This window comes from Hirundo rustica, chromosome 2, assembly GCF_015227805.2.
Source record: "Hirundo rustica isolate bHirRus1 chromosome 2, bHirRus1.pri.v3, whole genome shotgun sequence".
In the NCBI taxonomy this organism is placed as follows: Eukaryota; Metazoa; Chordata; class Aves; order Passeriformes; family Hirundinidae; genus Hirundo; species Hirundo rustica.
Window position 1 is genome coordinate 27290704 of NC_053451.1, and position 14147 is coordinate 27304850.

Sequence of the window (14147 nt, forward strand, 5' to 3'; positions counted from 1 at the left end):
GGGGAAAAGTCTGACTCTGAGGCCAAAGCTTTTTCACAGAACAATTCACATCTTTAAAGCACATTCAGTCCATGCTCTTAACCATTTTTCTTCAGTTACCTTTGGTTGGGTAAAGTTACTGTCCACGAACTTCAAGGACTCCCTCATTTCCAAATGAAAATGACTCCAAACCATTTAGGAGCCAGAATTAGAAAACCAGTCAGTACTGAGTCTGTGTTGGTGACCACTCACCTGAGACTGGTTCAGCCAGGAGGCATTAGGGGTCTGGAAGCTGGTTTTGGAGTATCCAAATGAGAACCTTTTGGGTATGAAACAGAGGATTCCTGCCAGTGTACTGCCGGGTGCATTGTGATGGGTCTCTAAAAGCCAAATATCTCAACAGGAGGAAATTCTGAGGAAGACGGATAGGAAAAAAAACTTTGTGGAGAAAAAATATATTTTCAAATGGGAGAAGTTCTTTAGGAGGACTATGTTAGATAAACAAAGAGCTGTGTGTGCAAGAGAGATGATAGCTTCAGCTAAAAGCCACCGTAATGAGCTCTGTGAGACTGAAAGATGATGATACCCCTCAACTGGTAAGGAGTGGAGAAAGACATACATCAAACTCATTTTCCAACGTTAAAATCCAATTTAGAATTTTAGTTATTTTTTTCTTTGCTGTTGGCCGGTTGGTTTCCCCCCTGTCACCCAGCTTCCCCCGAGCAGCAGACCCGTCCCTGGTGCCCCGCGGATCAGCGCGGAGCGCTCAGCACCGCGGACAGCGCCCGGACCCGCCCGGCGCTCGGCTCCCGGCGGGAACAGCCCTTCACCCCCGGGACACCGGCAGGGCCCCCCGAGGCTGCCGAGGTCACACCGGCTGCGCTGGGGGCGGGGGGGGGGGGTGTGTAGGATGTCCGGGTGTTGCACACAACTTTTAATTATGAGAGCTTATTAACTCATTTAGGAGCTCCCTCGTTTGATGGAGAAATCTCCAAAAAATGAGGCAAAGATGCTGCGGGGGTGGCTAACCAGCCAGGAGATGAGGAGGGATGTTCCATGTGACCCTGGTCTGAATGGAAGGCTCTAGAGGGAGAGCCTGTTTTCTAGGAGTTATTCCCACCAGTCTTTCAGAAGTCAGCCTCTTTGTTCAGGTCCAGATGGAGCCTCATGTCCAATCTTCTCAGAGTTTTTCTGGTACCTGTCACCTGTACAAATACTGTGCATCCAGCTACTCAATGATCCTTGTGGCTTCCTACCAACTCAGGATATTCCATGATGCTCACAGCTATGGCACATGTGTAGCAGTTCCATAGCCACAAATCGTTAATTCCACTTTATGTAATCCTTTCACTCTGAAGGTCTCATAAGGACCAATTACTTTGCCTTTCAGCACAAGAGGAGAAACTATTTAAAACTGAATTTTGTTTGACAGAGAGCTGAAAAGAGAAGGAAAGAGGAGAAAATGGAAATAGTCACACAGGAAATTCCCTTCTTTTGGATCTTGCTATTCTTGCCCATTCAGGCTCACCTCTACACTTCCCGTGAAGCAGTTTCTCTTGCAGCGTGGGCTCACAAGGGTTTCTTTGCTTCTTCCTCAAAAAGCACAGACAAGCAGCCTCCAGCAAATCCTCTTTAGCAGACAGCTGTACAGAAGAGATAACTCAGGTCTAGGACTGTAATAGAATGAAGGTGATAAGAGCTTTCCCATGCTCAGTGGATGCTGATCAAAACCCACGAGGGACTTGTTTCCAGCCAGCTGAGAGCCCTCGAAAGGCAGCACTTTACCTGGATGTTGGTTTGGAACAGTAGATTCCCCCTTCTTCTTCTTCTTCTTCTTCTGTGTTGCAGTATGAACTCCCTACCTTGTGTCTGACTGTTTGCTCTGGGGCCTGAGACCACATTATGAATTTTACAGTACAGTTTGGGCAGTGTTTCAACTTGTGAGTTCTAATCCCCTTGATGTTTGTGAGTAAAGAAATGGGTAGGCCCTACTGTATGGGTTCCACTGTAGATGTTTGTGTGGAAGAGTGGGATACCAATGTGTGAAAGAAAATACCAGGAGGAGAGTGTGTAGCTAAGGAGAGGGAGGTCATGAGTGTATCCGCCTGACCATGGAAACACCAGTGGAAAAAAGGAGCTGGAATACACAGATGACTTTTCTTGGTCTGCCTGTGGAAGCTCTGATTGCGCTCTGATTTGCCCTGCTGTACTGGTGCCCTCAGTCACAGAGGACTCAGCTGCCTCCTTCCAGTGCAGGCCCTCTGGCTGGGGAGAAGAAGGGTGAAGAGTTTTGGGGATTGGCTTGAAAGCCTGAGTTGTTTTGAGTGGTCTTTGTCTCCCAGGAGAATGAAAGGTCCCTTCAAGAACAGAAAAAGAGATGGAGAGGAAAAGCTGCCATGGGATGTGGTTGAAGGGAAAGGGGGTTATGCTGTGGAACAGTGTGACCCAGGCTGGCAGCACTCCTCAAGTGGAAGAATCATTATCAGCACCCTCAGGAATAGAAAGGTCCCCATCCTCTCCCTCTTTAAGGGCAGACCCCCATGTCTGTAGCAGCCGTCCTGGCTTTTCCAGAGGGTGCTCTGCTCTGCAGGACAAGGGCCAGTACCCATCATCTCTTGCCATGGGGGGTCAAATTGCAGGCTCACACCCAGCCTGGGCTCTCAGCAGCTCCCCTCTGGTTTCCCGTGTGCCCTGGGCTGCTGGTGGGTGGTGCAGAAGGTCTGGGGACAGCATTTCCATCATCCTCAGGAGCTCAGGTCCCTGTGGTGGAGCGGGGGAAGCCCAGCCAGCTGGGAGTGCTGCTTGGCAGCCGGAGGGTGGCACATTGTGTACACAAGAGTGTGTGAACTCAGTCAAACTTCACAAACAAGGATAAGAGCCGAGCTAGGATGTAATCAGTGTTCAAATATATCAACTCAAGGTCTGCCGAGAGTGACACAAGCGAAACAGCAAGGCAGAACAGGTGTCACAGCCCCCGTGGCTTTCACTTCCCCTTACCTTGGCTTCTCAGCAGTGAAGCTGGTGCTGGCCACAGGGCCAAATTTAGACTTCAGACAGCAAAACAGCCTGTCACAGGCAGCCTTGTTGCTATGCAGGGCAGGAGCCTTACTGTGCCCCGCACGGCAGCATGTCCAGTGCCGTGCAAGTCCCTTGCCTCTGACACAGCCCTCACCTCTTCCCCATCTCCACTGCTGCCTCTGCTGCTGCTACAGAAACAGCCAAGCATGATCCCAGCTGGCAGTTCAGAGCAGCCTTGTAGCTGGCTCAAGAGGCAGGAATTGAGGGGCTGTACCCCCGTTCTTGGCCCCTCTGACAGCTCTGGCCACGGCTTTCACATGAGGGGAAGATTGGGTTGGTGAGGCAGGACGTGGGCCAGTGTGGCTCCAGCCTCTCTCAGTCCCTGGAAGATGTTATGGAGAAGGTTGCCACTGCCCAGCACTGTGTGTTTCTTCACCTCTCCCTGGGGACAAGACCTTCACTGTGGCAAAGTGAAGCAGAGAAATACATCCCCTGCTGGGTGGGGTTTGGCTTTCTGAGCTAACATGGGGGCTTATGCTTGTGTTTCCACATTATTGCTTCTCTGAGCCCCAGGGAGCTGCTGGAAGAGATGGGCTCCTGCTCCTGGTCTGTCCCAGACATGGCCCTGCATGAGGAGAGCCACCTGTAGCTCTCTGTGGGTTTGAGTTACCTGTGTGTCACACATAGCCTGAGAAAACGGAAAGGGAATACTTCAAACCCAGGGCCAGGCTCCTGGGGCTGGATCTAGGCAAAAGCTGGCTTGTGCTCAAGTAGGGACCACCAGAACATCAGCAGTCCCAGGAGAAGACCCTTTCTGTTGAAGATATTGCACATGCTTGGCTTCCCCACTCTCACAACAGCAGCATGGGTGGCAGGTCCCGTGGCCATTTTGGAGGAGAGGTCAGGTTTCCTGGGGAGTTAGAGCCACAAGGGAAAGGTCATGGTAAAGTCAGGACACCTGGGGGCTGTCAGCACCCTGTGAAGCACATCCCTCTCCTGACCTGCTCCTCATCTGGGCTGGCTGCTCTTGACCCCCAGTAGAGGTGCAGCAGGGCTTGTGGCTGGAAACAGCTGCTCTCTCAATAACCTTTTCTGACTCAAAACAGCAGCTTTGTGAGAGGCACAGCAGCTAAAATGGGATGAGGCTGGAGGGCCAGGTGCAATGTGAAAGCTTCCATGGAGTCCCAGGTACTGATAATGACAATAAAAGGAGAGAGAAACCTCCTACATCCTCCTGCCTATGAAAGTCCCACGACTTTCAGCCAAAAGCCTAAAGCAGTTTTTTCCTGGGTGTGTGAGTGAGTGGGCCCTGTGGATACCCCCTTTGTGCAAGATGCTTTGGTCCCCATCTTCCTCCTCTTCTCCCCTCATGCCAGTAGACCGCATGGCAACTGAAGCTTCCTCTCTGCGCCTGAGAAAAGGAATTTGTGCCTCTGCTTTCCCTCACCCCTACACCCCACAGAACTGCCCCTGCTCTCGTGCTCTGCCCCGAGCACCAGTAGGCAGGTGGGGGCCATAGTCAGCGTGGAGCTCATAGCAGAGGATTCTGCTCCACCTTCCATCCATCCATGCCTGTAAGTGTGGTGCCCTGCAGGGTTTGACACAAGGCATTTGGATCCACACTCAGCCAGCCTGGCTCAGCTGGGTGAGGCTCTCTAAACAGAGGTGTTGTATGATGCCTTCAAACCCCCAGCTCTTGGGGAAGCTGAGGGGTGACTTGCCAACAAAATCCTGTATGTGCTGCTGTTTCCCTGGCCCAGCCCATCGATGGACCAGGGTCCCAGCACCAGATGAGCACCTGGAGTGGTGTCCTGCAATGAGGTCTGTGCCTCGTGCAGCACCTGCTCCATGCACGGCTCTTCAGTGCACCTTCCCAGCCCTGAGTCCAGTCCTTTGGGTGCCCGGTGCTACCCACTGCATGAGCTCCTGCGCTCATCCCCATCCCATCCTGGAGAGCCTGGGGCTGCTGAGTGTCAGGGTAGGGATGTTCCCACCCACCCTGAGGAGCAATGTGTAGGTGAACCTGCTTTCCAGCTTAGGAGGGTTCTGAGCTGTTCACAGTCCATCTTAGTACCTGATCTGAAAAATCAGTGTGAGGTCCCCAGAGGTGCTTGCTCCTCTGGGAATGTGGAATAGGCCAATGTGTGATCCTACCAAAAGGTCCCTGTGACACCAGGAGGGTTTGTGCTCCCATGTCTGAGTGACAGAGCACGAGGGATGGAATGAATAACTTCTTCCTTGGCCAACACCTGTGTTTCGCAGCAGGCAAGGACTCTTTGAAAGCAAGTCAGAGCTTTTCATGGAGTTTGGCCGCTGAGGGTAGCAGACCTGGTGCATGTGATGGAGTTCATGGTGCTGGCTGAGCCTCTTAACTGCTTTGTCCCATCTTGGGTGGCAGTACCCCAGTGTTCCTGGCTGGAGCAGCACTTGGGACCCTGGGAGCTGCCTCTCAGCTCTGCAGGGGAGCAGCACTGGTGCTGAGGAACTGCTGTAACCCTGCTGCTCAGTCGCTCTCAGAGCTCTGCAGTGCAGAATGCCTGAGAGCCAGTGATCCCTGCGAGGCAGCAGCAGGCTGGAGACACCACTGCAAGGTCAGACTAAACATCAGCTCTGTGCCAGGCTGTTGACATTCTGTCCTGGAGGAAAAGATCCTGAAAAGGCCTTGGAGAAGCAGGGAGGTGCAGCACCGGATTCAGCAAGTCCATATGGCCTGGCACTAGCAAGGAAGGTTCTAATATCTCTTTTAATAATCTTTAAGCTAAGTACCACAAGGCAGAATGGATAGAAAGAAAAAAAATACCTACAAGCCTATATCCATACACTGTATCTGCAGATTACCTTAGAAAAGACCTTGTTTAAAACCTCCAAAATTCCAAATCAGGGTGTTTTTTTTGGTTTTGGGGTTTTTTTAAAGCCACTTTTTGGCTGACTCAGATGACCTTTCTGTTGAGTTTGTGAGATGATGGCATTTGCTCTGCAGCAGGCGTTCCAGGCTGCAGTCAGCAGGTTTATGAATTTTCTAAATGTGTCTTTGCTTCTCCTTTATTTTTTGCCTCCGGAGATTTGCCAGGTAGGGGTTTAAGCCCTGTGGTTCCACAGTTCTGTAAGTTGGTGGGCAAGCTTTTGGAAGTCCCAGCACAAATTGCTGGGATAAATTAGCCCGCTTCATTCTGTCTCCAACTTGAAAACTTCTTTTCTCTTGGAAAAGTAGCATTAAACCAGAAAAGAGAGTTGAAGTTCTAGCCCACCATGCGAGAGGAAGGAGGGAGCACAGTTGCTGTGTTTGGGGAATGGTTTTGGTTGGTTGGTTGGTTGTTTAGAAGCAGATACAAATACCTGCAACTTTGGCAGACTTGGGGTTCTTTTGTTCTTTTCTTTATTTTATTTTAAATTTCATTATATTTAGGAAATCAGATTTTAATTGTTCTCTTTTTCCTGGAAGACTTTTGACACAATTCAAGCAAGAGGAAAAAGCAAGAACAACCAAGAGGCTCAAAAATATTTTAGTCAAACAAACAATTCAAAACGTCTATGTTTTATATTGGTTCTTTCTAGCAGCTGTTTGTCTCCAGATGTCTGGCAAGTGGTCACAAGAAGCACTTTATGTGAAAATTTGGAGTGGTCACTGCTTCAGCTAGCAATGGACAAAGTTTCCATCCCTGTTTATCTGTATCTGCCCATCTTCCTGTGGGAAAGAGGAGTGAGACAGGAGATCTTAGGGCAAGCAGATTATGCAAGGAGAGCTCAATTCAGGATTAAACCACAAATATGTATTTAAATATCTCCATTTAAAAAACCCAAACCCAAGCCCCTTTTTGTCTACTGTGGGGGTTTTATATACCCGAAAGCAAAAGCTCTACAACACTTCAAATTCACCAGAGCCACAAATTGCCTGTTTTATTTATAAATTTATTTTCCAGAATAAAAAGTTAATTGCTTCTCATGTGGCTTGGAAAGCAGTAAGAGTAGGATGGATGGAAGTTAAATGGATGTGACCTTTCAAAAAATTGTCTGCCAGCAGGAAAACAAATGCTAAAGGAAAAATAAGGTTTAAAAAAGTGAAATATTTAAAATTAAAAAAAAAAAAAAAAAAAAAAGGAGATCCCCATTAGTAATACAGTTTGGGCCATCAAATAATATCCTCAAAGTTTATTTTTTGGCTGAAGAGAACCCTGTTCTTTCTGTCTCTTTCTGGGCAGTCACACGGTGCCCAGGACCTGTGATGTGCCTGGCTATGATGTATATCTGTCCTGGGGCAATCAGCCTGCATGAACCAGAACTGAGCCCAGGTTAAAAAACAACAGCTCCTTTGGCCTTGAGAGACAGAGCACCTCAGTCCCCTGACCCCTCCTGCATCTTGCCAAAGGGACTGAGACACTTCCATGGACTGTGCACATTGTTGCATTGCCTGATCCTCGGGAGAACAGCTCCAACACTGCCCCCGTGCCCCCTGCCAGTCCTCCCCGTGTGAGGTTACTCCACTGTGCGCATGAAAATAACTCGTATGTCCCAGTTTATTATTTCTCCTGAGCAGATGAGAAGGTTGGAGGCCGATCAGAGCAGAGGAGTCTCCTGGTGAGTTCGTTCTTCAAAAGCTCGTGGCGGCTGCTTCTCGTTAGCGCTTGCCGGAGTGCCAGGAGGAAAGAATAATTCTCTCTGGGTTCATGTGCACGTCCCCTCACCGCTGTCCTGGAGTGGCTGCAGCTGCTCTGCTCTCAGGATGTTCAGACACAGCAAGCTCTGTGCTGTTTAGACTGCACGGGGTGCTGGCAGCTGGAGATGGAGGGCTCGGAGCAGAGCGAGCTGCCAGCGGTGCAGAGCGGCCACGGGCACGGCACTGAGCTCCCCAGCAGTGCGAGGTGCAGGCACACGCTCCGGTCACGGATGCTGTGAGGCATCCAAGAACAGTTGGAGCATCCAGGGAGTTCCTAAACATCTTTGTTCTCCCTCACCCCAAAAACCCCAGCTGGGAGCCCCTCGAGAAGTGTCTGGGGTCAGCGTGTTTGATCCAACATTGGTGGTTTATAATGCAGTGAGCTGTGCTGTGGGGTGGAGGGACGCAGGAGCTGCTCGCTGCCCCTGTCATCCTTGCTGGATGCTCCAGGGCTGTGGTGAATTCCCTCAGGCCGGCTGAGGAGCATTGCAAGGCCAGCCTAAGGAAGCAGCCCTGCATCAGAAAACCTTGCTGCTGGCTGCAGCGTGTTTTCCACAGGTGGAAGCACTAGTTCTGGTTGTACGACTTTCTGCCACTCTGAATCAATAAAATAACTTACATCCATCATCAGTGTCAGGCCTTTCCAAACCAGGTGCTGAAAATGTGTTGCATTTTGAGCCCCTTGGAAACGGGCCACTGCAAGATGGGGCAGGAGGGAGTGATGGGTTTTGCAGGGGGGCAGCCCTAGCATCTATTTTTAGTAACTCACCTTGAAAGTTCATTGCTGCTTGTGAATTATTTCTGCGCTTCTGTAATGACTGTGTGACCAGTTTTGCTGGCTAATGGTAGCGGTGATGATCACAGGGCACAGAGTGAGACATTTAAATATGATGCAGCAGAAGAGAATTTGCCTAACTGCACCAGTGGCTCTGAAAATGTCTAAAAGGGCATCTTTATTTATGGCCACTCCATCTGCAAAAAATCCCCCTGCTCCACCATTTTCTTTGGGTCTCAGTGTGCTCTGATGGACAAAGCACCCATCCCACAGCGCTGGGCTCTGCTGTCCTGAGCTGGCACATCAGCAGGTCCCACTGATGGCTGCTACTGCACCAGCCGGGCTGCAGAACCTTTCTGCATTTTCTTCTTCATGGTTTTGAGTTCTGGGGGTTTATAATTTTATTATTATTATTATTTTCTAAATTCTTGGATCGGCCCCTCAAAAATGTTTTGGTGTACGGCTGTAACAGAGTCTAGTTCAAAGAGATGCTCAAGTGCAAACAAAGGCACCACAACAGGACATGGAGCATTTCCCTTCAATGCAACCACTTCACTGGGGTCTGCCAAAAGAAGCTATCCTTCCATTACCATGAAATATGTTTGCATTTTTCAGATGCTCTTGTCTGGTCTCATAAAGAGCAGCTCTTCTGCTTAGTGCACTCTCCTTTATGGCTCTGGCCTTAGAAAAATTCTTGTTCGATGTTATCATTCAGACCATGGTGCTGACCATTAGCTGCTCTCTGCTCAGCAGCCTCTTACCAGGTTCCAGTTTCCTACTACAGTGTGTGCAGGCTGCTGCATTGTGTTCTCAAATCAGAGAGGCTCACTTACTGAAATGTACTCTTCAGCACCTTTGGGAGAGCCCTCTGGAGCCCACTGGGACCAGAAGAGGAGGATTGCTCCTGGCCTGCAATGCAGAGCGCTGGCAGGGAGAGTTTCAGCCATGCCCATCTGCTTTCTCTCAGTTTTTCCCCCAGTTAGATGGGCTGGATTGATGAGGCTTTACCTACCCACAGTGGCAGCTTCAAGTGACCTCAGGATCTGCAGTTTCTTATTCCACTCTTCTGTGCTCAGGCGAGCACTTGCCAGGCTGGGTCATTGACTCTCTTTTGGGATCTCCCATTACTGGTTCACCTCTGGGGCCTTGCAGCTTGCTGAGGAGATGGCCCAAAAACTTTTAGGAGCTCCTAAACCCGCATAGGATGTGTACTCCTCCGAGGGCATTATGCTTCACTGGTTATTGCTGCTACCGAAGAGAACAGGTTCCCAGTGCTGTGGGGTCTCCTGCCCCAAACTGCACTCTTTGCATCCCACAGAGAGGATGCCAATGGATCAGTGAGCCAGAGAACCAGCAGAGGTGATGAACCCCAGCCAGGCCTTTCCCTTACTACCACTATTAATTCAGTCAAGGGGCCATTTCTCACCTTCCGTGTTCTTGTGGAGATGTTCATCAGCATTAGTCTTCAATACGCAAGCCACCTTTGAAATGTCCTTTCTGGGCCGACAGGGTGACATCATGCTTGCAAATAAGCAAGCCTGTTCAGATGATGTAAAAATAATGGCTTTTCCAGCCAAACCATCAGCAATACCTAAGTGTGTGCAAGTTGTGACAGCAGACAGATACTGCTGTTAAATCTTTAAACCACTGGAGTTACATGCTCCTTGCTGCACAAATGTTCTGGTGAGAATGAGAATCGGGGTTTGCAAACATCTCTTTCACTGAAACAAGCATGATAAACTGATGGAGGACACTGGGCCTGTTCTGTGGGATGAGCACCTATCCCCAGGGCAGGACACTCACACATACCAACATTTCTGTCTGCTCCAGTGCAGCATTGCTTTATAGTAGATGTCAGCCATGCTAGAAACCAAACCTACAAACAAGACTCAATTGTGAATGCTCCTGTGGATAAAGTAGCTCTCCAGCCACACTTGAAACTTGATCTTCAGCCCTTTCTTCAAGCAGAAGGCCAGATTACAGCCCATGCAGTATCCACGTGCCAGGCCAGGACTGCGGCTTGGACAGCAGCTCAGGTTTGTGGCCATCATGAAGACCCTCTCGCCCAAAGCATTCCTCAGTCATACCCAGAATCCATTTTCCTGAAGGGTATCAGGTGCACAGGAGATTTTTGGGAAAAGACGGACAACACAGGACCCCTACTGCTCTGTGACAGGCCACACAGTTGGTCCCAGCAGAGGTGTTGAGTACATCATTAAAATGTCAACAATTAAATATTTTTCTTATCAACTACTTAAAAATTGCTTTTGCTTTCTGAAAAATAACAATGCAATGAGAGCAAATAATCATGCTGAGCTTTTCTTCTGTTTGTCATTCGTGTCAGTTCTCAGTGAGTTACAGGACCTTCCCTGTGGACTGAGATTGAGTCCATCACGTTTGCCCACAGCTTCCTTAGTGGATGGATCTGAAAATCACGTGTGCAGGCAGCAAATGAGCTGCAGGTACCAGGCTGAAGTGTGTCAGGGCCACGCTGACTGACAGAGTGCAGGGCTGGTTCTAGTCCAGGAGCAGTCTATCCTGAACATTTCTGCAGGGCCTGGCTCAGAGTACTCCTGCTGTTCTTGGCTGCCTGGATACAAAGCCAGGTCCTGCTCCCAAAACCGATTCCAATGGGAAGCATCAGTATTAGAGGACACTGAACACCTTCCACAGAACAAGGTTAGGGAACTTAATAACCTTCCTTGCTACCCTCCTCAAAAATAGAGGAACAAACTATGGTGGATGGGAGGAATGAAGGAGAAGAGGCTCTGTTTCTGGCTCCCCCGGAGCGAGGACTCCTCCTAACAACTTGGTGAAAGTGTTGAGCACGCAGCAACATTTTAAGTTTTGCTGCTCTCGTGCTACCCACACCACAATGGTGAGCAGTCCTGCCACATCTGGATGAGGAATCTGCTTTTCCAGGGGTGCACAGCTGAGAAAGGCTTCAAACAGGATCTGATCAACCGATTGAAAACAGATGCTGTGCTGGCAGACAGGCTGCTGTGGCTCATCTGATACAATCCCCTTCCCCTCGTTTCTGTACATAATGTCCTTCCAAGCAAAGCCACCTCCTCCATAGCTGTGTCTAAATTGCATTAGGAATCTTGGCGTTTTTTCAGTTATACGCATTGAGAATGGTTTTGCCGTTTAAAATATTTCAGGGGGACTGTAGAATCAAGCAGTACTAGACTGCTTGTCAGAAATCCACCTGGTACTCAAAGAGGCAGAGGCTGTGCTGCAGAGGGCTCAGCACGGCAGCATTTTAATCCCTGCAGTCCTTAACCTTTACACAGCACTGTCCCCCTTCTCCTGGAGGAGGGAGCTGTGTCAGCTCTGGAACCAGAGGGGAACACCCTCCCCACCACCTCACACACTGCTTTAATTTGAAGCATATGAGCAAAGAAGGCTCTGAGGCATGAAATCGCTTCCTCTCATTTCACTTTGGAAGGAAACAGCACCTTGCAGCAGGTTTGCTTGCCTCTCCCTGCTCCAGTATGTCCACTGTGGCTCAGGGTTGCTTTAGCTCACCCACATCCTCGCCTTGGCTTAGCACAGAGACTGGACACTGCACACTGCTAGTCAGTCTCTGTTCTCAGTTGTTCATCGCTCTCATTTGGGGATTATTGCTTTCCGGGGGAGACTCCAGTGGGCCAGTTGCCATAGGAGTAATGGCTGTATATTGGTGTTAGTCCTCCCTGGCACTGGAGGATCAAAAATTGAATTGTTCCAGGTAGTTTTCTTCTTGCTCTCCTCCCCAAACAGAGCTGAAAACAATTCCCTTACCCTCCCAAGAGTGCACTTGCTAACAGAAGTCACTGGGATCAGTTCCTATTTAGCCAGAATCAACATAGTCAGGGATTCCTGTGTCACACTGAGAGGTGCAAACAAGTTTCAGAGCAGGACTAGCTGGTTGCTTGGTCACAAATGTCACAGGAGATTTATCCCAGAGAGGCCAAGGCAAGGGGATAACTCCTTGTGCTCTTGTTTTTCAGTTTGCCAGGGGAGAAGGGCTGGTATCAGCTTGCTGAATAGCAGAACCATCGAAATTAATTTCACATGGAGCGTCTGTTCTCAGCAGCAGGACGCTAATCCTGCACAGCACTGCAGCCACGGGAGTGCTCAGGGCCAGGCTGGGGAGAAAGCCTCATTCACTGCAAAGCTGAGGCAGCAGAGGCCTCTGCAGTAGGAAAAACAGGGGTTCAGGAAACCACTGGAGAAGAGATGTCCACAAAACTCAGCAGCTTTTCATCCTCAGATTTTGTGAGCAGGAAAGCACAGGAAAAAAAAAAAAAACAGTTCAGGTTGAAGTGTCCATGGCAAACAAGGCACAAGGACAGGCTGCCCAGAGAAGCTGTGGGTGCCCCATCCCTGGAAGTGGTCAAAGCCAGGTCGGACGGGGCTTTGAGCAACCTGGTCTAGTGAAAGGAGTCCCTGCCCGTGGCAGGAGAGATGGAACAAGATGATTTTTGATGTCTCTTCCCAACAAACCATTCTGTGACTCCCAGAGGCTCAAAGGCCTGTAGACATTCTGACTCGGGCCACAACTCCTTGCCACTTCCCAAGAGAATCCAGCTGAGAAATCAGCTCAGGTAATTTACCCAGATAATTTATCCATCACTGCCTTGGCAATTGCTCCAAACTCAGCCTGGGCACATGAGAAGAGGTAAGCCCAGACACTGTGAGTCACCTGCCCATGGTCAGACTTAAGCCATTAAAGGCAGTGCCACTGAGAGAACACAGCATCTGTCACAACAGGAGTGGCCTAAGCACCAAAGCTCAGCTTTACCGACAGCAACGCTGCCACTGCACCACTGCAGCACTGCAGCACCCTGAGCCATGCTGAGGTGAACAGCGACCCTCAGAATTACACTGAGGCACTTCTCTAAGGAGAAGAGGGTGGGAGCGTGGAAGAGGCTTGAAGCAAGACAACAAACCCTTCACCGGAACTTTGAATTCTGCAGTGGGTAGGGATGATAAAATGCAGAGTTATGATGTGCACAGGCTGCCTGCCTTGGCCACCTTCCAGAGGAGAGCATTGTGTCCATCCTTAATAGGGCAGGCCAGTGTTTATCACTGCCTGAAACAAATGCACCTCAGCTGGTTTAATGCAGTTTTTTGAATCTTAAAATTAAGCAATGAAACATCTTAATAGCAGTGAGTATCCTGAGCATTTCAATGATCTGGGTTTTTTCACTGCCACATGACATTTTCAAATGCAGGTCTCTCTTGCCACTGAGATTTGCAAGACTTGGGGGAAAAAAAAAAAAAAGATTTCAAGCAAAGCCTTCAAGGGAAAAATATACACAATAAGACCTGGAGTGCCAAAATCTCCTTTCTGCTTTGCAAGCGCTCTGGAGGCACATTCACACTTCGCCGAGCCAAATAAATTCTGAAAACGAAAACGTGCGGGCTGAGTCCCACCAAGAACTGTTTAGGTTTTATGGCTCTGAGTCATCCATGAGCTACAGAGACAGAAAGCGTCGAAAAACCGTCGGGCCGAGAGTTTGGTTTCCACAATAAGCTCGGGATCACCTTTAATCTGCCCACGGAGCGCACCGGGCCCGCTGCGAACGGCGCGGGTGTGAAAGCCGGCAGATGTTCACGGGGGTGGAAAGCTGCACACATCGTGGGAGAAGAGTGGAAAATTCAGTGCTGGCTGTAAAAGTCACTGGACGAGGGCAGCTGTTAACAGCCAGGGGAAAAGGGGCGGGAGGGACACGA